Consider the following 26140-nt stretch of genomic DNA (forward strand, 5'->3'; position numbering starts at 1 on the left):
TGTAGGTTTATCACAATTAATGCATATCATTTGGTGCAAAAAGGATGAAAGGGTATGTGAAAATATAAGGAAAATATAGGTATATTTGGTGCCCAACATCTCCCCCCAACTAGCCTTCTACATGCCCTCATGCAACTCGCCGCTTCCGCAGGTTTGGGTTGGAACGACTGTAGTCTTCCTGGAGCTAGGCAAGATCATACTCATCTGCCATGTCTGTTCCTGGGGGCTTGTATCATTCTGTGAGAAGAAGATCCTTCCACCAATCATCTGGTACAATGTATGTTGGGGTGTAGTGCTCTGCTGGCAACCAAATGATGGGGAATCTAAACTGGAGTCCCATCCACTGGACCTCGCATGTTTGGATGCATGCCACATATATTGGCACCCGACTTAGTGCTCGTGCAATCCAAAAGGTTCCTTGTTCTGGACAACTGCAGGTGACATCATCCACCTCTTCTGACAACTATCAAGGGCCTCATATTGAAATGTGACTATTTGTTTGACACAAAGGTCAATACACCACTTCTGTGTCCTCAACATCCGTTCTCTATTTCCCTCAATCTCTAAAAAGGTGGTGTGCTTATTATACATAGTCACAGACCATTCCTGCTCCCCTCCCATCATAAGAGACTTTGTGTTTTGATTTGAGTCAAACGTATTAGAAGCCTTCTACTAGTTTATCTAGTTGATAGTATAGGAGGTAAGAACTCTTAAATGAATGTCCCCCACATATGGGATTGGGTTAAATTCTTTGTCCATACGTAAGAAGTATCCATGTAGATAAAGCTCACACATCAAGTGTTGGGTTACCAAGTCATGAATTCTCAGTATACATTGGAACTATACAGAGTCCTTGATCTCATGACTGACCTCCTTCTTAATACTTCCAAACAAAAGAAGAGAAATTTCTCATGCAAGAACAAGGCATTACTAGAAGCAAGAGGGAAACATGCCATTACCTATTGTGCCAAGCTGAACATTTGTTCTTTGTCAATCTTCAATTCCAACACTTGTCCTTCCAACCGTTCTACTTTGAGCTACTGTTTTTCATACCTCAACCGTAATATTTCCACTCACTCTATATACTCAAAGATAGCATAGGACGATTTTTCTTGGACCCTTTTCACCTCATTCTAATAATGGGCCACGGTGGATTTCCAAGTTTGAATCTCTACTGCTAGAGAGAATTCGTGGTTGTCGAACAAGTACTTAATAAGATCTGTTTGGCTGGCAGCAGAGGTCGTAGGCACATCATCTACCTGTGTTGCTGCTTCGGCCACCGTAACCTTAGGCTTCTTAGCTAGTCGTTTAAACTTTCTTACCTACTTCTTAAGTCGATGCACCTGTCTTCTCAGCCTTCGAACCTTTGTCTTCAACTGCATCGTGTCTTTGAGCTATAGTTGATATTTCTTTTTAAGGGGCGGCCTCCTCTGCTCACACAATTGTGTCAGACCAGGAGGTAACTCCTCAAATGTAATCGTATTATTCATTCAAGTTGTTCATTATTATATACAAGAGGGAGTGATTGTTCAGTTCATCTCCCGATGACTCTCCATTTTCTCTATTATTTATTTACATTAATTATAGTTGTTCGCCCAATCCTTATGATTAGGTGTCAACATTCTCCCCCTTAATCTAAAGGGATGTTGGTGAGTCCAAGCATCGTTCTAAATCTTTCAAGCTTTTATCTTCCAAGCGCTTTGGTGAATATGTTTGCAATATACTCATTAGTGGAACAATGGCAAAGATGGATTGTTTTGGCCTCAACATGATGTCGAATGATATGATATTTTGTATTGATGTGCTTTGTTCGATCATGGAACTTTGGGTTCTTGGCCAACTTTATTGCCGAGTTATTTTCCATCATGAGTAGATTTTATTATACTTGTTTTACCTACAAATCTTCCAGAATTTTCCTGAGCCATACAATTTCTTTTGTTGCCTCAGTTGCTGCCACATATTCTGACTCTGTTGCGGAATCTGCTGGAACTAATTGTTTGCGTGATCTCCAGGAGATAGCTCCTGATCCAAGACTCATAGCATAACCCAAAGTAGATACCCTAGTTTCTTTGTCTCCATCGAAGTCTGAATCAGAGTATCTAATCAAGCTGAAGCCGCCCACCTGTGTATACTTGATTCCAAAGTCTTGAGTTCCCTTCAAGTACTTTAGAACTCTTTTTGCAGTAGACCAATGTCCCTCACAAGGCTTTTTCATAAACCTGGAGAGGATTCCAACAACAAACGAAATGTCTAGTTTGGTAATATTTATGTAGTTGAGACTTCCTACAAGTTGTCTATACTTTGTTGCATCCTCAAATTCTTTTCCTTTAATGGATGTGAGCTTTAAGTTTTGTTCCATTGGAGTAGTCAGAGGATTGCATTCAGTCATGCCAAACCTATTCAACAGATCTCCAATGTACTTCTTTTGAGAAAGGAATATGGACTTCGGATGTTGAGTTATTTCAATACCAAGATAGTAATGAACATAGCCCAAATCAGTTATTTCAAAACCTTTCCTCAATTCCTTATTTATGGATGCAATGTGGCTCCCATTGTTCCCTATTATCAAAAGATCATCTACATATACCACAAGATATACAACTGTTTTACCAACCTTCTTGACAAACAAATTTGCATCATCAAGATCATAATGTTTGAAATTGAGTTTCAGAAGATGCTCAATTAGTTTTTCATACCAGGCTCGCGGTGCTTGTTTGAGGCCATACAAGGATTTCACAAGTTTTCATACTTTATGTTCATGTCCTTTTACAACAAATCCTTCAGGTTGGGACATAAAAACATTCTCTTTTAGATCTTTATTCAAGAAAGCAGTTTTTACATCCATTTGATGGACTTTCCAACCGTTATGAGTTGTTAGGGCAAAGAGTGTCTGGATGGTAGCCCATTTTGTTGTGGGGGAAAAAGTATCCTCATAATCGACCCCTTCCTTCTGTGCAAAACCTTTTGCTACAAGCTTGGATTTGTGCTTGTCAAGTGAGCCATTAGCTTTATACTTGTTCTTGTAGACCCACTTGTAGCCAATTGGTTTGGTTCCCAATGGAGGATTAACCAGCTTGCAAGTTCCATTCTTTATCAAGGCATCATACTTGTTTTTCATTGCTTCTTTCCATTCATCATGAGAAGTAGCTTCTTTGAAGGAAGTTGGTTCAAAATATGTAGACAAATTCAATTCACAATCATAAAAAACATCCATATAGACATGTGAATCAGAGTCATCTACATCACTTCCATTTTGCTAGGTTGAATTTTTAGTTCCTGTCTTTCCAACCTCATCAGGATGAACACTTTCAAGTGTATTTGTCAACCACTTTGGGGGATCTTTCTGAGATGGTTCAGGCTGCTCCGTTGATTGAGTTGGGATTGAATCAAGATTGAGTCTCTCAATTCTGTCAATCACATCACTCAAAGTATCATCTGTTGTTGGAGTTTCATGCGGGGGAGAGAGTGCTTCAGAAGAAGATTCCACAGGTTGATCTAGTATAGGAATCCCCCCTTCAAGATGTGGAATCTGATTATCAAATTCTTGAGATTATTTTGAATTTGCGAATCTATCCAAGTGATCAAGTTGCCGCTCAACAACATTGTCAGTTTTCGATGATTAAAGAAAGATTACATCTCTAGATACACCAAACTTTTTATTGACTTCATCATAGAGACAGTATGCTTTGGAGGTGTTTGAATACCCCAGGAAGATACACTTATGACTTCTTGCACCAAGTTTGTTTCTATGTACCTTTGGTATCAAGGCATAACATGTGGAACCAAATACCCTGAGATGCTTTATCGAAGGAATGTGCCCATACCACATTTCATAAGGAGTCTTGTTTCTAATAGCATTAGATGGACATCTATTCTTTACATATACAGCACATAGAATTGCATCAGCCCAAAACATCATTTTTACATTTTTGAAAAACATCATGGAGCGCACCATATTTAAGATTGTCCTATTCATTCTTTCAGCTACTATGTTCTGTTGGGGATTATAAGGCATAGTTGTTTGATGTTTGATCCCATGTTGGTGAATATAGTTTTCAAATTCATTTGAAGTGTATTCCTTTCCATTATCAGTGCGAATAGAGCCAATACGAGATTGTGCATCATTTTCAATCCATGTATGAAAGTTCTTGAATGTTTGAAAAGCATCCGATTTGTTCTTCAATAGATAAACCCAACACATTCTGGTGTAGTCATCAATAAATGTCATCATATATTTATTTCCATTTGCAGAAGGAACAAGCATTGGACCACATAAATCTGAATGAATGAGTTCAATTTTTCTATGTGCTCTGATGTGAACCATGAAAAGACTGTTTTCTATGCTTTCCTAGAATGCAAGCATCCCATTGCTTAAATTTCCTAGGAAATGTAGGCAAACCAGTAACACCATTTTTATTCAACAAGTGGAGGTTGTCATAGTTCAAGTTTCCAAATCTAGCATGCCATAATAAACTTGATGGAAATGTACCTTCTTCATAATGAGAATTCTATCAGAAATTTTGTGCACAAACAGAGGTACCCTACAACTTGATAATCCTTTCTTCTTTTATCCCCGTCATGAAAAGTGAGTGGTCTGATGCTTTTCTTACCTCAAGCTTGCCATCAAACATATGAATGGAGTGTCCTTGCTGGTGGATGTGGACCAAGGACAACAAGTTTATCCTTAGTTGTGGGAGATATAAAACATGATCCAGAAGAAAGTCTAGAAGACCAGGAAATTTAAGCCTGATTATACCAAGCCCTGATGGCTTGAGTTTTTATTTGTCTGCAAAGTATACTGCTCCATCAACATTGTCAGTAAATTCTTCAAAAAAATCTCTTCTTAAAGTCATGTGGCAAGTTTCTCCTGAATCAAGCAACCAATCATTTTTCCAAGAAGCAAGTGAAGCATTAAATAAGTCTTCATTTACTCCAATATTACAGTGTGCCACAACATAGTGAGCGGATTCAGGTGCTATACCTTTCTCTTTGTCATTAGTTTTACCATTGGGTTGGTTTCTTTCATGCTCAATTCTATCCCAAGGAAACTTGAATGTGGATGCATCATGTGGTCCATCTCTTTTGCAGTGTATGCAGTGCAAAGCTGACTTTTCTCCTTGAGAGTGTTTGCCCCCCTTGCCTCTGAAATTTCTTCCTCTTCCTCTTCGACCACCTCTTCCTCTCGAAGAATCTTGAGCAAGATTATTCTCTCTACATGCAAGGCACACAACCTCTTTAAAAGACTAAGGAGTTGTCTTCTTCCCAAAATCTTTCTCTCTTTCAGCAAATATTTTCACAAGGGAGTCAAAGGTAATATATTTGAGGTTTCCATTTGCTTGCAATGACTCAAGGTAATTTGAGTAAGTGGGATAAAGTGCCTTGAGAAAATCTATCAGTGGAATTTCCAATTCAACATTAGTGACTTTGATATCATGCATAATAGATTTTACTTCTGATGCAAGAGAAAGAGGATCATCATTTTGTAATTCAAGGGTGAACAATTTAATCATGAGTTGAACAAATTCAAGTGCAGAGTGTGAATCATAGAGTTCCTTCATTTTTTGTAAGGCTTCGAAAGCATTTGAAAATGGCGAAATATGGTGACTCACCTCTTCATTTACTGATGCTGCAATCATTGCATAAGCCTTGTTGTTCTTATTTTCCCAAATGGCGAATTCCTTGTCTAAGGTAAATTGTTCTGGCTCTTTGCCTCCATTTCCAATACACACTCCTTTCCACAACTCATTAAAAATGAGAGTGTGTTTGATTTTCCAAGACTACTTAGGATAGTTCTCCTTCCCATTGAGAACCACTCCCACAACAGATATCAATGAGTGCATTTTAAAAATATGCAGTGTGTAAAAAAATAAAAATAAAATTAATAAAAAAATTGTTCTTCTTCTGGTAAAAAAAATGAAGCGGGAGGTTGATGAAAATGAGGTGGTAGTCTTTAATTCGACTACCTGTTAACTTTGTAACCAATCAGCTGCACTTAAATCTGGCTCTGTACATGGATTTTCCCCCTGAGGTTCCCGCTTACCTGACCAATCACTGTCGGTCCCTCGTTGACTTCTCCTTTTATCAAGCGCTTCAATCCGCGTCGTTGATCTCACTTCTCCAGATCCAACGTATATTGCGTCGTATGCTCACCAGCTAACCTAGACGATCTCCACCATTGATATGACCTGTCCAATTGAACGGTTGTTGAGAAATCTCGCATGAAATCTTACACGACCGATATCAGGTCGAATGCGCACGAGAAAAGTGGTTTTCCTATGCTACGTGTCGCCCGCTAAGGTTAATCACTTGAATTTTAGGAATATCGTTTACAGCCTTTAGGGCCCGCAAGATACTGCTTCCCACTTATCAATACCACCCATGCACTTAATTCATACTTTTAATAAAGGCACTTAAGGAAAGTTTTAGCGCTTAAACTCAGTATTAACGCTTAACACTAATTGACTGTGATTTATAAATAAAATGTATGAATAGAGAAAAATACCCAATTAGGGTTCAGAACATCGATACACAGTCATAAGAGAATTTTATTCATTTCACCCGTGTTTAACACTATGAAACCAAGCGAGTGATGAAACCATGAGAGGTATATCGGTAGGCAACATGCATGCAGGTGTGGGAGTGATACCTCAACTACACTTGTGGAGCAGTTGCCTCACATAACCAGCTGAATGTCTGCAGCAGTTGCCAGAGAGGGGCAGTAGTTGCGAAAGAGGGGAAAACTTGTAGAACGGTTATCAAATTCTTGAGAGAGGCACACCTGTGGAGTGGTTGCAAGAGGTAAATTCTGCAAAATAGGCAGAACATAAGCAGAAGGGAGTTGCAAAGTAGAGAGAGAAGCAAAAAATGGCATTGGCTCTAATACCATGTCAGACCAGGAGGTAACTCCTCAAATGTAATCGTATTATTCATTATTATATACAAGAGGGAGTGACTGTTCAGTTCATCTCCCGATGACTCTCCATTTTCTCTATTATTTATTTACACTAATTACAATTGTTCACCCAATCCCTATGATTAGGTGTCAATAAGTTCTATCCATTCCTACTTAACAATCACTTCATCTGGCCTTGTAGCTGGTTCAGCAGGTGGTGGATTACTCGGAGGAGTATCGACTGGTCCATCTACCGGGCTCTCCTTACTTGGTTCCCCTTTCTTGAAAGCAATTGCTTCTTCTTTAACAATCAACTCAATCGGCCCTACAGCTGGTCTAAAAGGTGGTGGATTACTCGGAGGAGTATCCACCGGTACATCTACTGGGCTTCCCTTACTTGGTTCCCCTTTTTCATAAGCATTTGCTTCTTCCTCCCTTCTGGGCTCTGGGACATCTTTTGCCTGAACGACACCTCCTTCATCCATTCATTGCTCCTGTTCTTCTGTAGGGTGTTCATCCTCCCTCTATTCTTTAGAATGGCCTTGCTGAGAATCAGTAACCAACAAACTAATAGCAGCCGAACCTTTTACCGAGCCATCAAATTTTAAAATGGGAGGGACAGCAACCTCCTTTTCTAAGAACGAGACACTCTCACTCCTCTTGGTATGGTGGCACAAAAAGGAGAATGGAAGATGTCCTCTTCCTGGTCTATACCGACCCTATCTGTGACCTTGAGTTCCTTCCCTTCATCTGCGACAATTTTGATATGCCCCGAGGCTCCTTCCTGTGTTAGCTCCTGTCTCGCGGTTGACATTGGTTCTTGTGGGACAGTGTCAACCTCATGACTCATTCTTTCCACATTTTTTGGGACCGGAAGGGTTGGTGGTGGTTCTTGTGTGGCACCACCACCCGTATCCGATGCTTCCTGAACAGATGATGTTGGCATTGTTTCCCCTTGCACTTCATTAATGAAAGTGGATTCTTGTATCACCGTGTCAATCCCATCCATTGTGTCCATAATTTCTTCCTCCATTGGTTCCACAGTCGAAGTTAGTTCTTGTGTAACAACCTCAGCTATAGCACTGATTGTTTCTTCTGCTTCAAGCTCCCTTTCTTGCTCTGGTTCCTCTTTTTCCATTGCCATCTCTTAAGGCTCTTCTTGGTCTACATATTCATCCTCTGTTGGTTCCTCCTCCATTCTCTCCGACTATTCTTCTCTAGCAGCTGCTATTCCCTCTTCTATTGATTCCTGAAATGTCACCCAAGAGATTTGAAATCAGGTCAATGCATGCATAACCAGTAATCAAACCAACCCGTGATTGGTGATGACTGCTACAACCCGTCACAAACGCCGCGCAGACTACGCCACCAATTGGAGGCTTTTCAGCAAAAAGAAGGACATGTTCAAAGAGAAGACTTCTGACTGTGGAAATTGAAGACGAGCTAACAACCTGAAGTAATACTTGAATATAGTGGTGAATCGTCCTTCGCAAGTTATGTATTTCATAACAAGACCTGCTACATCGCCCTACGGATGCGGAAAATATTTCCGGTCACACCCTCGGCCTTTTTAAACGATGCTCTTGCTAGCCTGCAGAAATACTTCTGGGAACTCCGAGAGGGAATTTCTTCGTGAAAACCAGCTCTTTCCCTACTGAGGAAATCCACTGACTTCTGCGAGAACTTCCTCTGTGACAGGGATTTCTATCCCTCTGACCCGAGAGCAATTCTCATTCAAATTGAGTGTGAATTCCGCTATAATCCCCTCATCAAATCCCTGCAACCTGTTAAAGTAGACGTCCCAACCTGCATTAACAAAAACCTGCCACACCTCTCTATTGTTATGGACCAAGGTGGTATCCTCCGGCTTGTGACGCACAGCCAACCCACCCATTGTTGTAGAAACAGTAACAACACTTGGACATAGTCAAATGTTGGGGAGAGAGTAACAGCAACCAAATTAATAGTGATGGTAATAGCATGGTGGAACGCAGGGTAAAAAGCGGTGAAAGCGGCTGGTGATTTTTTTGAAAAACGCAAAGAATTATGGCGAATCATGGTAAGTGCGATGAAATAATTATGATAATTAATTCGTATAAATTGGAAAATACCGATTGGTTATTGAATGTATGTAATTCAAATTCCAATGCATCAAAATAATTATTACGAAATGACGGAATTTATGGGTGTACCGTTCGCACAAGGTTTAATAATGATATATGATATGTCATTATTGTGGTTTTAAATACGTCGTCATTTACTTATGACAAGACCCCCTAGCTTAAATGTAGTCATCCATGACACGTATATGTCTCATCGATGGAATATTTTAATTGAACCCGTAAAATTCATTGGAGATGTACCTGGCGACCTACCTTGTGGTGGAGTAACGACAGAGTAACCGGCGAAATAACAACAGCGGCGGAGTAACAACAGCAGCGGAGTAACAACAGTGGCAGAGTAACGGCACCGGCAGAGTAACAAAAGTGGCGGAGTAACAGCACCAGCAGAGTAACAGAAGCGTCGGAGTAACAACACCGATAGAGTAACAGCAGCAGCGGAGTAACAGCAGCAGCGGAGTAACAATAGCGGTGGAGTAACAACATCCAACACTTGGAAAAAAATTTAGGAGTAACAGTAGTGGCGGAGTAACAACACCGACGGAGTAACAACAGCGATGGAGTAACAACATCTGACACTTGGAAAAGTTTTCAAGTGTAACAATAGTGGCGGAGTAACAACAACAGTGGAGTAACGACACTAACTATTACTTGGAAAATTTTGTCAGCTCCTCATCATCAGATTTCGATCGTTATTCCTGCAAAAGACAAACAATTAAGTAGTAACAGCATATTATTATTATTATTATTTATTTATATTTTTAAGAAGAGAATGCAGAGGAAGCATTCTCTGCACCAACAACCATCAAACCAGATTTATTAGAGAGATGTTTGATGAAGGCATCCTTAGAAGTTGGACTGTGATATAATTTCAGACAGTGTTTGTTCACTAAGAAGGAAGCACGAGTATCATCTATTGTAACCAATCTGACTGTTCCATTGTCAAACACAGTGTCCACTTCATAGGGTCCCATCCAGCGAGTGCGAAGCTTTCCTTTAAAATCTTTAAAACGGGAGTCATAGAGTAGTGCCCAATCTCCTTTATGAAACACCTTATTCTTGATAAATTTATCATGCCATTTCATTCTCTGTTGTTGAATAGCAGTAGTTTTCTGGACAACCACTGAACGGATTTCATCTAACTCATTTAGTTGTTCCATTTGGTGTTTCTGGGCCTCTGATAAGTCCAATCCTACTTCCAAAGTTGTTCTGAGCGTACTGATCTCAAATTCTATTGGAAATAAGGGGGATTTCCCATAGACTAACTCAAATGGTGAAAACCCGGTTGTGTTCCGCCATGTTGTCCTGTATGCCCAAAGAGCTTCCAAAAGTTTCTGAGACTAATCCCGACGATGGCTTGCTACAGTCTTTGTCAAGATATTTTCCAATACCTTGTTTGTACTTTCTACCTGTCCATTCGCTTGGGGGTGGTATGGAGTTGTCACCCTGTGTTTGACTCCATATTTCTGCATAAGCCTTGCTATCATGTGGGATGTGAATTGTGCCCCTCCATCTGAAACAATCTCCCTTGGAGTACCATACCGAGCAAAAATATCTTTAAAAATAAAATCTGAAACGACCTGTTTCGTCGCTTTCAAAACAACTCTGGCTTCCACCCACTTAGTCACATAATCAGTGCAGACTAGAATGTGAACCTTTTGATGGGAAGGTGGGTTAAAAGGTCCAAGGAAGTCAACTTCCCACTTCTCAAAAGGTTCAAGGACTACCTAGGGATGCAATGGCATTTCATCTGATTTTCCAGGCTGCCCCATGCGTTGAAAACTATCACATCTTTGGACATAATCTCGAGCATCCTGAAAGAAAGGAGGCCAATAATATCCCATTTGCAACACCTTGTGGCCCATTTTTTTATCTGCAAAATGTCTTTCACAAGGGCCAACGTGGGCAACCTTCAATATCTCATAAATGTCATCCTCAGATACACAGCGTCGAATCTGTGAATCAACCCTTGTGTGAAAATCCTCGACAACGATGCCAAAATGTTGGTGTTTAGGTGTGAATACACTATTCCACCCTTTTCCACATTAATTCATCAATCCGGGTGTATACAATTTTCAAGGTAACGCGCAAGGTATATGTAGGGGCAAGGTTACAATCTAACATCAACCAAGGATTCACAACTAAGAATCAAGCATCGTTGTAACAGTAATTAGAAATAAATTGCAGAACTTAAAAGGCATTCACAACAATCAATAAAGATCTGTAACAGCAATAAGAAATTAACACACCATAATAGAAACAACACACACAAAGGAAATATGCAGCACCTGATCAGAAGAGTGGGCCCAACTCTCTGATCAGGGCTGCGTTAACTCACAGCTAAGAAGAGAACAACAACTTGCTTGTATTCACTTAATATGCAAAGAATTGTTACAATATTGTCTTTTCATGGCTACCCCTTTGCACAAGAATAAAACCCCCTTCATACAAATACATGGGAACAATATATTCCCCAAATTTGGCAACTAATGCCCAAAAATATACAACTGTTTAAAACAACAACTAATTGCCGAGAGAGAGAGAACAATAAAGATCCAAAATAGGCCAGGAAGCAACTGAGAGTTGGTTATGATGATGCAGCGTTGCTGAACAATTGTTGTAAACGCGGGATTGCTGCTGAGAACTGTGAATGCGATACTTGTTCACCAGAATCTGCGGAAATAACAAAGTTTAGTATTTCGCATAGGCAAAACCCCCGTGACTTTACTTCATCAATTAAATATTCCAAGAGACGTTAGAAGGGAGGGTTACCTTGTAGGTTTATCACAATTAATGCATATCATTTCGTGCAAAAAGGATGAAAGGGTAGGTGAAAATATAGGGAAAAGATAGGCAGATTTGGTGCCCAACACTAGTCCCATGGTTGGAATTTATCACTGATTTGCTAAAATTAAAACTTGTGAATCCCAAAAAAAAAAGATAAAAATTCAAAATGCAATAATTCCCTAAGGTACCAAGGAGAAGCCTTCTTCTGTTGTTCAGAGATATAATATAGGAATGCAAAGAAAAACCTTCATTCACTGAGGCTTTCTCAATAATTCTTCATTGTTTTGTACATGGGTTGAATATTTAGTCTCAAAACTATTAGATCATCTTTGAAGTTCATATATATCGAGAGCTATATGGAAAGGTTATTATATAGATTTTGATGAATCCTTTTTGTGGAAGCCAACTCATATTTTTGAAGCCATTGATATTTGAACTTCAAAGTTGTGGATCGAAGTCTCATGTGAAGCTAAGGCCGAATTGTGATTAAAATTAAATTTAAAGGGAATTTTTAAACCCTGCAACAAACTCCAAAAGTTATAATAGTTCGTCAAATGTACACTAATTTATCATGAAGCTTTTATCATGCTTATATATATATAATTGTCCTTTGACCATTAAATTAAACTTTTTCAATTTCCCCTTGACCTTTGACTTGACCAAGGTGACGGTACCATATGGTCACCCTCTGGGGTTTTTGCCCAGAAGTTGGGGGCTTCAGCGTCAAATGAGAATGTCTCTCAAATTCGGAGGCCTCTTGAGGCATGCCACATACCATTAGAATCGGCGCAATGAGGAGTGTTGAAATTTGGTACTGGAGGACAGGTGGTTCCCTAAGGCTTTGATCTTTGGCCTAGGGAAAAGTGTCCAAAAGAATTTAATTTTTCTCCTAAAGTGACTTTATAATTTTTATAAAGTCAAATCTAATTTAAATGTGACTTTAAGTGATAAAGTTACTAAAGTCTAATTTTAAAGTGACTTTAATAAAGTCAATGTAAAATTAGAAAGGAAAAGTGACTTTGAAAATAAATGGCTAAGTGGGTCTTTATTAAAGTGTGGTGAATTAAAAAATAGAAAGTGAGATTTAAATGAGCATTTAATCTCAACCCTAGATCTCAATCTATTTCAGCCATTGGATTTAGGGATTCCCCAAAAGTCACTTAGGGTTAGATTAAAGGACGAAAAATAGGAAAAGGTCATTCATTCTTTCATGAGTAAACTGAGAGAATGAGAGCAAGAGAGCAAGGGAGATTTCTGGACAAGGAGGAGAAGGAGACAACAACTTGGCACACATTCCAAGGTAGCATTTTAGCAAATCCGTATAGCTGAGTTAGCACACAGTGAAAGGTAGATATTGGGCACGATTTTCTAGAAATTCGTACAGCAAGTGCACAGAAATCGAGAAGCAGAAATCCATACAGCAAGTGGTTGTACCTTGGCATGCAAATCGAGGCAAATCCGTATAGTTGTACTGCTGGTTTTTCTGAACGCAAATCGACAAAATATGTACAACATATTTATGGCAGCTTGCACACTTTTCTAGGTAGGTCATACAGCAGCATTTAAGGCTGAAATTTGGGCACAAAAATCAAGGAGGCCGTACAGCATTTATTGTTGTTCTGTTTTGCTGTTTGCAAGTTTTTTCAGTTGGCTGTGAGGCACGGAAAACGAGATAAGTTGTAAAAGTTTGCTTCCTGATTTTTTGCTGAATATTTCTCATTGTAAAAAGCATTTTCCAGAAATAAGGAGCTTTCGAACTGGTTTTCCCCAAGAGTTGTAGGGGGTTTTTTCCAGGGTCACCTTGACCAAAAATCACTGTGTTTAAATGTGTTGAATGGCTGTTTGTATGTGCCGATTTTTATATTTCTGCATTTTCCAGCATTCTGTCATTTTTCCAGAATTTGTGTTTTCAGCAAAATTTATTTTTCAGTTGTTGAATGTATGGATATGGGAAAGGGCATTTAACTATCTTGGAGAAATAAGGTGAAACTGAAAATCGGGGTGGGAAATGAGAAATTTTTTCATGGTGTCAGAGCTTGAGTGGTGAAGTGCAGTTTGAGACAGCAAGGAGGAAAATTACAGCCTGCTGATTTTTCACTCAAAAAAATCCAGCAAGCTGATTTTTCACAAACAGTGGTTTTATCTTTACTACCGCAGTGCTATTTTTCAGTCTTAGGACAGCAGGATGTCATTGGGATTGAGGGTGGAGGATAGATTGGATGGGCATACTAATTACAGCGTTTGGAAGGAGAGAATGCAGAGTATCTTTGAGAAGGCAGAAGTCTGGGACATCATGGTGCATAACACACAGAACCCTGTTGTTGTGCCTACTGATGCCACTCAGTTGGCTGATTATAATAAAAAGAACAACAAGGGTAAGAGACTGATTCTAGACGGAGTCAAAAACCATTGCATTCCTCATGTGAGAGGAAAGAGAAATGCCCATGAGATGTGGACAGCATTGTCCAATCTCTACCAGAGTACCAATGAGAACCGGAAAATGGTCCTAAAGGAGACGCTGAAGACCATTAAGATGGGTAATGATTGTGCAGTTGGATATCTCACAAAAATGACTAATGTGAGAGATGAGTTGGCAGCAATTGGAGAGGTCATTCCACCCACTGAGTTGGTGTGGATTACAGTGAATGGCCTCCCCCGTTCATGAATGAACTATGTTGATGGGGTTTGTGCACGTGAGACCCTTCCCATATGGGAGAGGTTTTGGGATGATTGCATTCAGACAGAGATCAGGAAAGGTCAGCTTGGGGCAGCCAAGCCAGTTGAGCAGGATATGGATGTAGCACTGTCAGCAGGAGGCAAGAAAGGCAAAGGGAAGAAGCAGGCTTCCACAAGCAATGGTGGGGGCAAAGGCAAAGGTAAAGGTAAACAAGATAACACACAGAAGGACTATTCCAAGGTGAAGTGTTGGAATTGTCAAAAGATGGGACACTATGCAGTTGTGTGTCCGGAGAAGAAGAAGAAGAAGGGGAAGAACCAGAGCATGGCAGCGTCAGCAGAGGTTGAGGACTTTGCAGACCGTTTTGATCAGGAGTTTGTGTTCACTGCGTATGAGTCCTCTAGTGCAGGATCCCCTGCCACACAGGTTCAGAGGGAGCATGTTTTTCCCTCGATTAGCGAAGCATCTTCAGGGATCTGGTATGTGGACAGTGAGGCTTCACGTCACATGACAGGAGTCCGTGAGTACTTCTCAGAGCTTTCAGAGAGTGACACTGATATAGAGGTAGTACTCGGTGATGACAGAGTTATTAGAGCAGTCGGGGTGGGGACACTGACATTTCAGAGGGAGTCCAAACCTCCCTTGAAGGTGTTAGATGTTCTTTATGTGCTAGGGATGAGGAAGAACCTCATAACTGTCTCAGCTTTGGAGGACAGAGGATATGAGGTATTGTTCAGGGGAGGACAGGTGTTGATGTATCCCAGGGGTACTCCAGCTGATTCAGCTAGAGTGATAGGTGTACGCCATGCAAAAGTGTAGTGGTTTGCATTCTAGCCCCTTTTGGCATTGAGAAGTAGTACCGACAGTAGAGCTAGCAGTTCTGAGCTGTGTGAGATTTGGCACCGCAGGATGGGGCATATGTATCATGGAGCCTTGAGGACCTTGCGGGAGATCACTACAGGTGTGCCAGATTTCAATAATGATCACTTTGATACTTGCAGAGGATGTGCGATGGGCAAGTTTGCCAAATCCCCTTTTCCCAGCAGTGACAGCAGAGCGACTGGGATACTTGATTTGATTCATTCCGATGTGAGCGGCCGGATGTCTCATGTTTCCTTGAGTGGATATGAGTACTATGTTTTATTCATTGATGATCACTCCAGGAGGACCTGGATTTATTTCTTGAAGACCAAGAGTGAGGTCTTCAAGCGATTTCAAGAGTTTAGAGCTCTTGTGGAGACACAGACAGGTCAGAAGATCAAGTCCCTGAGGTCGGACAATGGGGGAGAGTACACCCTTGGACAGTTTGTTGACTATTGTGCGGAGGCAGGCATTAGGAGGGAGTTCACTGTTCCTTACAACCCCCAGCAAAACAGGGTTGCGGAGAGGAAGAACAGATCCATCAGAGGGGTTGCCAAAGCCATGTTACATGATTAGGGGTTGTCATTGTTCTTGTGGGCAGAGGCCTGCAACACAGTTGTTTATTTGCAGAACAGGAGTCGGCATCATGCCTTGGGGCACATGACTCCGGAGGAGGCATTTTCTGGGAAGAACCCTGATATTGATCATCTTCGTATCTTTGGGTGCATTACATACTCCTACATACCCAAGGAGAAGAGGACCAAACTAGAGCCCACCGTAGAGAAGGGTATCTTTGTGGGCTACAGTGAGACCTCAAAGGCCTTTCGGATTTACATTCCTGCACAGAGGAAAGTTGTTGTCAGGCGGGATGTGAAGTTCGAGGAGGACAGGGCCTTTAGGAGGTCACGAGAGTTAGAGTATCTGGATCAGCCAGACCCTCAGCAGCAGTTGAGTCAGTGGTAGGGATCCAGTGGGCAGGGATCAGGAGGATTTGGAGGTACATCTATGAGGATGTCAAGTCCGTCAGTGAGCAGTGGCTCGCCGAGCCAGAGGGGTGGTGCTTCGGGCAGCATGCAGAGCAGTCCACAGAGCGGTTCACTAAGGAGTCCACTGATGGACAGTTCACACGGTACCTCAGCTTCTACAGGTTCAGGTGCAGGCAGGAGGACAACAGACAGACAGTCAGGAGTTCAGGCTCTTGATGATGATGAGGAGGAGGAGTTTCATTCTCCAATGGGAGAAGTACGCTCAGGGAAGAGGAAGCCCAAGTGGCTTCAGGACACCTTGAGAGATGCCACATCTGTTGCTGAGCCTACGAGGCTGGTCAGAGAGAGTAGACCACCTGAGAGGTTTTGTAGTTATATGGCAATGACTACCAGCAGCCTTGACTCTGAGCCTTCTAGCTATGAGGAAGCAGCTAGTCAGCAGGTCTGGAGAGAGGCCATGCAGGAGGAGTATTCTTCTATCATGAAGAATGATGTTTGGGAGGTGGTGTTGAGGCCTGAGGGCAAATCCGTGGTTACTTCCAGATGGCTTTACAAGGTAAAGCATGTTGCAGATGGCAGCATTGACAAATTCAAAGTGAGGTTTGTGGCTAGGGTTCTCCTAGGTAGAGGGAGTTGATTATGAGGAGACCTTCGCTCTCGTGGCTCGATATACTTCAATCTGCTCCATTATATCGATAGCAACATAGATGGGTTGGAACATCCACTAGATGGATGTGAAGACTGCATTTCTCAATGGCTTCATACAGGAGGAGGTGTACATTGAGCAGCCACAGGGCTTTGAGGTGCATGGGAAGGAGTCCCATGTGTGCAGACTGAAGAAGGCCCTTTATGGCCTGAAGCAAGCTCCCAGCGCTTGGTATTCCAGGATAGATACATACTTGCAGGGGATGGGTTTCATAAAGAGTGAGGCAAATCCGAACCTTTACTATATTGTGATAGGTGAGGAGCCTCTCATTCTGGTGTTGTATGTGGATGACCTGGTCATTACAGGGGCAGAGAGACTCATAGAGCACTGCAAGAGAGATCTTGCGGCGGAGTTTGAGATGTAGGACATCGACTTGATGCATTACTTTTTGGGTTTGGAGGTGCGGCAGGAGGAGGGGCATTTCTTCCTGGGGCAGGGGAAGTATATTGTGGACATCCTTGGTAGATTCCACATGGAGGATTGTAAACCCATGTCGACACCGATGATCACCAACTGGGAGAAGCATCATGCTTCGGATTCCGAGTTGGTGGATCCCACATTGTACAGGCAGCTGATTGGTTCCTTGATGTATTTGGTCAACATTAGACCAGATATTTGTTTTGTAGACAACACGATGAGTCAGTTTATGTGTGATCCTAGGAAGGTTCACTGGGTGGCTGCAAAACACATTTTGCGATACCTACTGGGGACAGTGGATTATGGTATGGACTATAAGCAGGGGGATGGAGTGAGATTGGCAGGTTATACTGATTCTGATTGGGCAGGTTGTGCTTCTGATAGGAAGAGCACTTCAGGGTGCTGCTTTGGGTTGGGTTCGGCAGTAGTGTCATGGTTCAGCCGGAAGCAGTAGTCAGTAGCATTGAGCTCAGCGGAAGCAGAGTATCTGGCAGCCAGTCTAGCTAGTTGTGATGCCATCTGGCTTCGCAAGATGTGTTTGGCTTATTTGGTCAGCTGTTGAGACCTTCAGTGATTTACTGTGATAATCAGAGTTGCATTAAACTCACGGAGAATCCAGTATTTCATGACAGGTCAAAACATATCGGGATCAATATCATTTCATCAGAGACTATGTTCAGAAAGGCGTTGTGAAGCTTGAGTATATTTCCACTGATGAGCAGGTTGTAGATATTCTTACCAAAGCCTTACGACGGGGCAAGCATGTCTACTTCAGAGACAAGATGGGTGTGGTGAGGAACACCTTCCTCGGTAAGAGGGAGTGTTGAAATTTGGTACCAGAGGACAGGTGGTCCCCTAAAGCTTTGATCTTTGGCCTAGGGAAAAGTGTCCAAAAGAATTTAATTTTTCTCCTAAAGTGACTTTATAATTTTTACAAAGTCAAATCTAATTTAAAAGTGACTTTAAGTGATAAAGTTACTAAAGTCTAATTTTAAAGTGACTTTAATAAAGTCAATGTAAAATTAGAAAGGAAAAGTGACTTTTGAAAGAAATGACTAAGTGGGTCTTTATTAAAATGGGGTGAATTAAAAAACAGAAAGTGCGATTTAAATGAGCATTTAATCTCAGCCCTAGATCTCAATCTATTTCAACCATTGGATTTAGTGATTCCCCAAAAGTCACTCAGGGTTAGATTAAAGGAGGAAAATGAGGAAAAGGTCATTCATTCTTTCATGAGCAGATTGAGAGAAGGAGAGCAAGAGAGCAAGGGAGATTTCTGGACAGGGAGGAGAAGGAGGCAGCAGCTTGGCACACATTCCAAGGCAGCATTTTAGCAAATCCGTACAGCTGAGTTAACACACAATGAAAGGTAGATATTGGCCATGATTTTCTAGAAATCCGTACAGCAAGTGCACAGAAATCGAGGAGTAGAAATCTGTACAAGTGGTTGTACCTTGGCATGCAAATCGAGGCAAATCCGTACAGCTGTACTGTTGGTTTTTCCTGCACACAAATCGAGGAAATCCGTATAGCGTATTTATAGCAGCTTGCATGCTTTTCTAGGCAGGTTGTATAGCAACATTTAAGGCTAAAATTTGTGCACAAAAATCGAGGAGGTCGTACAGCATTTATTGTTGTTCTATTTTGTTGTTTGCAAGTTTTTCCAGTTCGCTATGAGGCACGAAAAACGAGATAAGCTGTAAAAGTTTGCTTGCTGATTTTTTGTTGAATATTTCTCACTGTAAAAAGCATTTTCTAGAAATAAGGAGGAGCTTTCGAACTGGTTTTCCCCAAGAGTTGTAGGGGGTTTTTTCCAGGGTCACCTTGACCAAAAATCACTATGTTTAAATGTGTTGAATGGTTGTTTGTATGTGCTGATTTTTATATTTCTGCATTTTCCAGCATTTTGTAATTTTTCCAGAATTTGTGTTTTCAACAAAATTTATTTTTCAGTTGTTGAATGTATGGATATGGAAAAGAGCATTTAACTATCTTGGAGAAATAAGGTGAAACTGAAAACAAGGTGGGAAATGAGAAATTTTTTCAAAGAGAATCCAGTGACAAGGATCTCCAAGGCAAACTCGGCGATTTACTTCTTCGAAAACTTCCAACAAGTGCAAGGTACATCCCTAGTCTAGGGAACCCAAACCTAGAACTAGGGTTTCCAGTCATCCTTTCAGTGGAGCTTCCAACTTGATGTAATTTAGACAAATATAAGAGCATTCATTAACAATTTGACATCATTGACAAATATTTAGTCAAAGTCAAACCCTAGAGTTGACATCAATGACAACACCATTCAACATAAAATACATGGAATGCAAGGTGAAGGTACACAATAAAAGAAATCAAAACCATTGACTTCTAGATATTGATCCTTAAATAAAACACCAAACCTACTACGATGATTGTTTTCATAAGAGTTTCCTTGTGGGCAAAGTTATGTTAAGATGTTTTTATTCTCAATATATAATTTATTATTCTAAGGTAGTGATCACCAACTATCCCTCAAAATCCTACAATGCACCAAAATCATCTATCCGTCCTCCATTAAATCCCAACCCATATTTAAATGGAAGTACTTCATTGTTAATTATGCCAATAAATAAATAATGAGTGAGATATAGTAGCAAGCCTTTTTATTTTTTATAATAGAATGTTGAGTTCCTCTTCCAAGGGCTTATATCCCATGTGGCTACAAATGTTAAATTTGTTTTCCATACTAAAAAATCGAATTAGAATGTTGAGCATATAACTAAAAATAACAAATATGTAGCAATATATTGCATAAATGCCCACAACGCTAGCAAGCAGATATTGTAATGCTCTATTTATGATCGATTATCATATTGGAGTTTCTTAGAAACAAGGGTTGCATTGTCATATCAATCATTACATTTCATGCTCCAAATGTGTGTTATTGTCAATAGCTTTTAGTGGGATAATGGTTTAAGATATCAAGAAAACATTTAACTACAATCATAATCGTTCAATGTATTAACAAATCATTTAACCACAACCATGATTATACAATAGATCCATAATTTTTATAACAAATACATTGATCAATTTATTTTGCCAATAACAAAGTGACCATATTCACATCATAGTATATACTAAAATGCTTCAAAATATCCATGTCCTAGTTATCCATCATTTGCATCAACTTTGCTTTTAATCTTTAAAAATAACCATTTGTTCCCACAAAATTTCTATGCCACCTTCACTTTATTGTTTAAGATTAATCTTTGCTTACCCAAAATTTACTTCATAATTAATTTTTCCCAATTCAATATTTAAAAAAAAATTGAAGAAAAAAAATTCAAAACCAATTAACTTGTTAGCCTACTAAGAAATATATTAGAAAGTTCAAGTTGCATTTTAATACACTAAAAACTTAGTAGAGGTTAGTTCTATTCTCAATGCAACCCCACCTTTGAGTGATACCATAAAGTGATATATTTTACCAAGTTTCCTTCTAAATGAGTCGTATAAATCAAACTGATTCATGTGTTATATATTACCAAGCTTCCCTACATTTGAGGAAATGAGCTAAATTTTGACCAAAAAGCACCAATTTTTACATGTATAATCCAACTTATTGATATGTTATATATTACCAAATTTCTTTGTATTTGAGAGAGTGGGCTAAAGTTTGACCAAAAAACACCCTTTTATGATGCATTACCAATTAGAATCCCACAATCGATTAATTCCCTACCTTGAAAATGTGATCTCATAGCGATGCATAATTGCGCTACAGGTTTCTCTCATTTTCAATTGATTTGTGTGCTCACTAAAATATGCTTATAACTTAGGTTTGATTGGAATGGGACAAAATTGTTTTTCCACGTCACAAGGTGAGTTGCCAAAAAAAATGACCTTTTATCAATTTAGAAAAAAACACTTCTCAATAATATCACAAGTACAATTAAATTATGCCCCTAATTTTATGAGTTACTCCACAAAACCCTCGTAAATTCTATTACACATTTTAGAATTATACAAATTGATGTGTTCTCTTATGAAACTTGAAGAGCTAGAGTTTAATAAAAACTTAAACCCTTTTTAGCATGATTTATGATGTGGTTTCATCTAGAATTTGATACCTAATTGGCATCCCAACTTACAAACACGATCTTACAACTCATTACTGCACTAAGGGTCAATTGATTCCCTACTTTGAAAATGTGATCTCATTATGCACTACAAGTTCTCTAATTGTCAATTGATTTTTGTGCTCACTAAAATATGCTTCTAGCTTAGGTTTGATTGGAATGGAGCAATTGTTTTTTCACGTCACAAGGTGGGTGCCAAAAAAAGACCTTTCATCAAATTAGAAAAAACACTTCTCAATAATATCATAAATACAATTAAATTAATGCCCCTTATGAGTTGCCAATTGGTATCCCAGCTTACAAACGTGATCTTAAAACTCATTACTGCACTAAGGATCTTCAATATCTGTTCATCAATCTATGAGCTCCACACGTTGCATTTCACACCAAGTTGATTAGAATTACTTTGACCAATTTTAATGAGGCTTCTGAAATAAGTGTGTTTTGATAAATGCATAGAAAATGTGATGCTTGAAAATATCACAAATATCACAAGTATGATTAAAAATTAAACTTTAAATTCCATTAGGTTATCATCAAGTATATTAAAAATTAATACTTTGAATTCCATTAATTCCACCACAAAAGCCTCGATAATTTTATTAAATCTCGTCATTTTAATTAATGAGTGTTGGCTCTTACCAACTTTCTTGCCTCTTAAGTGAAGCCAAAGTGGGATCAAAACACACTTTATCTTTTTAGAAAAACATTGGATGGCTTCTCTGAAAGCCAATTGGGACTCACCTTAGAAACAAGATATTGCAATTCATCCCAGGTCCCGGTGCTTTCAATGTTATAGATTAATCTACGAGATCATCATAATGCATTTCCTACTGGGTTGATCAAAATGCGGTAGAAATGCTTTGCCAAAATCCGATAAAAGTGACTAAATAGATGTGTTTGAGCAATTCATGGACATTGTCACCTGAAATCACAAGTAAGATTAAAAATCGATGCTTCTAATGTCATTAATTCCACCACAAAAGGCTCAGTAATTACAATTAAACTAATTAATGTGCGTTGTATGTATCTTAGCAACCTTTATGGTGAAATGAACTAAAGTTTGATTAAAACGCATTCTTTTCCAATGTAAGCTCCAACATATTTCCCACTAGAGCACAGTGGTGATTGGTGCTCCAACTCGAAAGCCTATCCTCTCACAATTCACGATTACTCTTTGGAATTCTCTTTGAATCAACCAAATCTATGACCTCACCAAAATGCGTTTCTCGTTGAATCGACAGAAGGAGATGGAATTGCATTGATTTTGAATAGCCCCACTGCAAGGGGCTCAATAATCCCATTAATACCATTAGATAAGTTATAAGCCATATATTGCCAATACCTCGAGCATTCTTTCATTACAAGTCAATATAGAATTCCAGAGAAAAACTCATAGAAAACACCGGCAGATTGTTTTCCAGTTATTTCTCAACAAGTGCATTGAACAATCATTTATTTCTTACTGCAAAGATTATTGATCTGCCAAAACACTCATCAACGTTGTTTATGCTACCCCACTGATCAATATTCAACATTAAGCAGCTGCAGGCATAGATGAATTGCATTCCAATTACATATTTTTCATGCTCCAAAGGAAGTGAAAATAACCCTTAAAGGAATCTGCAGCTTTTAGCAATCAAAATATCGACCTCTTACACATATATCCATTAATACATCATCACATTTCATCATTGTCAAATTCAATGGCAATAATTCAAATTTCTGGTTGTTTCCAGTTTTCAACCAAACTTGTACAACTATCCGACATAACTTAAAGGCCATGACCATTGTAAAACAAAATATAAGACGTTCAAACCTAGTTCACAAAATATGAGTTGAAAATACACATAGTACAGTAGAAGATGTTATTGTCCTCTAAATGAAACTTGTTCGGAAAATGACAGTACTTTCCCATCGACTCTTAGCAATATGACCCTGAACTGAAGGACTCCACACAGTGCACACACAAAATATGTTTCACTTGAGCATTTATGTAGAAAGCATAATATGCATCTTACCCAGCCAGCTCAAATTTGAATTAGAGGCCCATACCATAGATTAACATATTAAACTGTACAATGAAACCCTCAACATGGAGATTGAAATATGCCTATAAATATCCTTGATTTAATACATATTTCCCTGCACACTTGTTGAATCATTTCACCTTCCCAAGAAAGTTCTGCTTTGTTACAGTCTAAAATGAAAACTGAACTACCAATACAGTCACCTCTTTCGCCGTTTGGATTCCAGCTGCAATTTATCATATTGGACCAAAATGTCAAAACACATAACAATAAGATTTCTACCTTCAGAATGTAATATATAACATAAAAAAAACCATGTCACAACAATGACAAGCCAAAAAGGAGCATCAGCACTGCAAGTGAGGCTCTTCTCTAAGCAATGTCAATGCTAGTGAATACAGTTTTCAGTGGAGTGGAAAGAATTACGAAATTCTCAGATGCACTCCCTAAAAGAGAAGCTTCGCCAAATATGCTTTCCAAAAGATTTTAAAAATGCATATCTCTGATATTTCTAGCATACTCCCCCAAGCAGGCAGCCTAAATTCATTAACTGTAAACTATTTAATCAGGGTTTAAAAGGACATCAAATTCTTCAAAATCCTTAGGTTGTCGGCAATGTCTAAATCATTGGAATCCCTGGTGACAATAATCTTATTTGATGGCACAGTATAATGACTAGAGAACATTTATATCCTATTATAAAACATTTCATTTGCTTAGAATAGTGTTGATAATAGCATTAAGCATTCAAAGCTGAAGTGTTTTTCCTTACCGAGAAATTTGCCCTCAGCCATCCTGATAAATGCACATAAAAAGCATAACAATATTCTTAACATGGTGAACCATATTTGCAACAATGGTCTACATTAAAAGCAGGGATAAGAGTTCCACTGAAGGAACAAATATGCATTGCAAGATTGTTACGACCCTGTAACAGGGAATGCGAATTCACATCTAATTCATAAAACACAACTCTCCCAATAATAAAATGAATTTCAAGGCAGGAGGTTATCCGTGTTTGATACCACTGCATAGAAATCACAAAGAGCAATGGCTCAATAAAAAACAACTAAATAAAGAAAACCTAAAAATTATCTAGGTCAACCGTCAAGGCATTTTAAGCATGTGCTTACCCATGTTTGGCAGCAATATGGTCACATGATAACATGATAAATCTCTAAAAAAAATCAACAAAAATATATCAAATGATATCGGGAGACATTTTTAGACGTGTTTGTTACTAGATTCATTATACTTTGTTTCAAGCACAGCGACATGATATTGTCTCGAGAAAGACTTGGCAAAGCCCAAAAGCAAGAATATCACTCGACTCTGGAAGAACTCGCATAAACCTCAACACATAACAAACTTTATAAAACCTAAAAAAAATACTCAATAATTCACCCAAGAAAATGAGGTATTTTGTTCCATGACAAAGCTACACAAAAAAAAAAAAAAAACATAAACGAATGGAAATTTTTTTATAGTGAACGGGCAAAAGTGTAATTTTCACATTCTCAAATAGTTTTATTGTACAGAGTTACAAAAATCATATAAAGGGACCGGCTAGATACCAAACACCATGGAGTATGGATCATGACTAAATGTTCAAACAAAATGAGTTTCCATCCCCAATGCCAACTAGTAATTCCAATTCCCACTGGATCACTATCCAATGCAGTAGTGACAATGATGTGAACCAAAGGCTCATGTCCTCGTATTTTAAGGTTTTATTGACTCTATGTCTACCCAGTTGATCTCCTCGTCTTTGAATTTTAAATTCTTTATCTCAAGAATGCAATCTAATCTTGGATCAACCCCATCCAACTGATATCCTCAATACACTTGATTCCTAATGATATTGAAGAGCATTTTTAATCTCGACTCCTTAAATAAACAAAACAAGCAGAAGTAAAATAAAATTTAATCGAGAATAGTAATATATAATTGGACACATTATTTTCAGGATTCTGTGTACAGTACATCATTAACTTATAACCCATATCTATGAAATTAGTCACAACAGACCAATTTCTCATGATTTTGAAGATTCTGTTTACCACTAACTACATCAAATGATGCTCACAGGGATAGAAACGTGTGATTGAAGCTAGCTAAATAAATCGCATAGAATCAATCATCACCTCTGAGATTGCACCCACTAATCAGAACTTCCTTGCTGGTCACCCATCCCTAGACTTCTCGAGCTCAAACACACTTAATTATGGAGTTCCCCCTAATATCAAGCCCACTTAGGTTGCTAACCCAATTGCAAAAACTTAGCAAGTATTGTGCTTCATGAACTATTCAATTAGAGCATTGATGGGCTTCCACAGTCCAACATAAGAAATATTATTTTTGGTATTATCTACGTAGACTAAGTCATTAATCTATGACTCATATAATCCTTGTTCATTATAGTGGGAGACTCCATCGGAATCAGGAGATGAATGCCAAAGCTGAAGGCATATGATATATTCTTAATTATATGGTTAATGAAGATTCATGTTCCCTTCCTTTACATTCATGTTTGCAACATTTATATT

General features: G+C 39.1%; 1 pseudogene across 1 annotated transcript in view; it reads right to left on the reverse strand.

Moving 5' to 3' along the window:
* Positions 1–23230: 23230 nt before the first annotated feature.
* Positions 23231–26140, reverse strand: part of LOC149185601 (chromatin remodeling protein EBS-like) — a 165281-nt pseudogene continuing 162371 nt past the window's right edge. Inside the window, exon 7 of the transcript XR_016255635.1 lies at positions 23231–23820. The product of XR_016255635.1 is annotated as a chromatin remodeling protein EBS-like (transcript). The remainder of the gene's footprint in view (positions 23821–26140) is intronic.

The sequence above is a fragment of the Pinus tabuliformis genome, chromosome 3_1 (assembly GCF_031772625.1).
Source record: "Pinus tabuliformis cultivar Carrire ecotype Pingquan chromosome 3_1, CPIR1, whole genome shotgun sequence".
In the NCBI taxonomy this organism is placed as follows: domain Eukaryota; kingdom Viridiplantae; phylum Streptophyta; class Pinopsida; order Pinales; family Pinaceae; genus Pinus; species Pinus tabuliformis.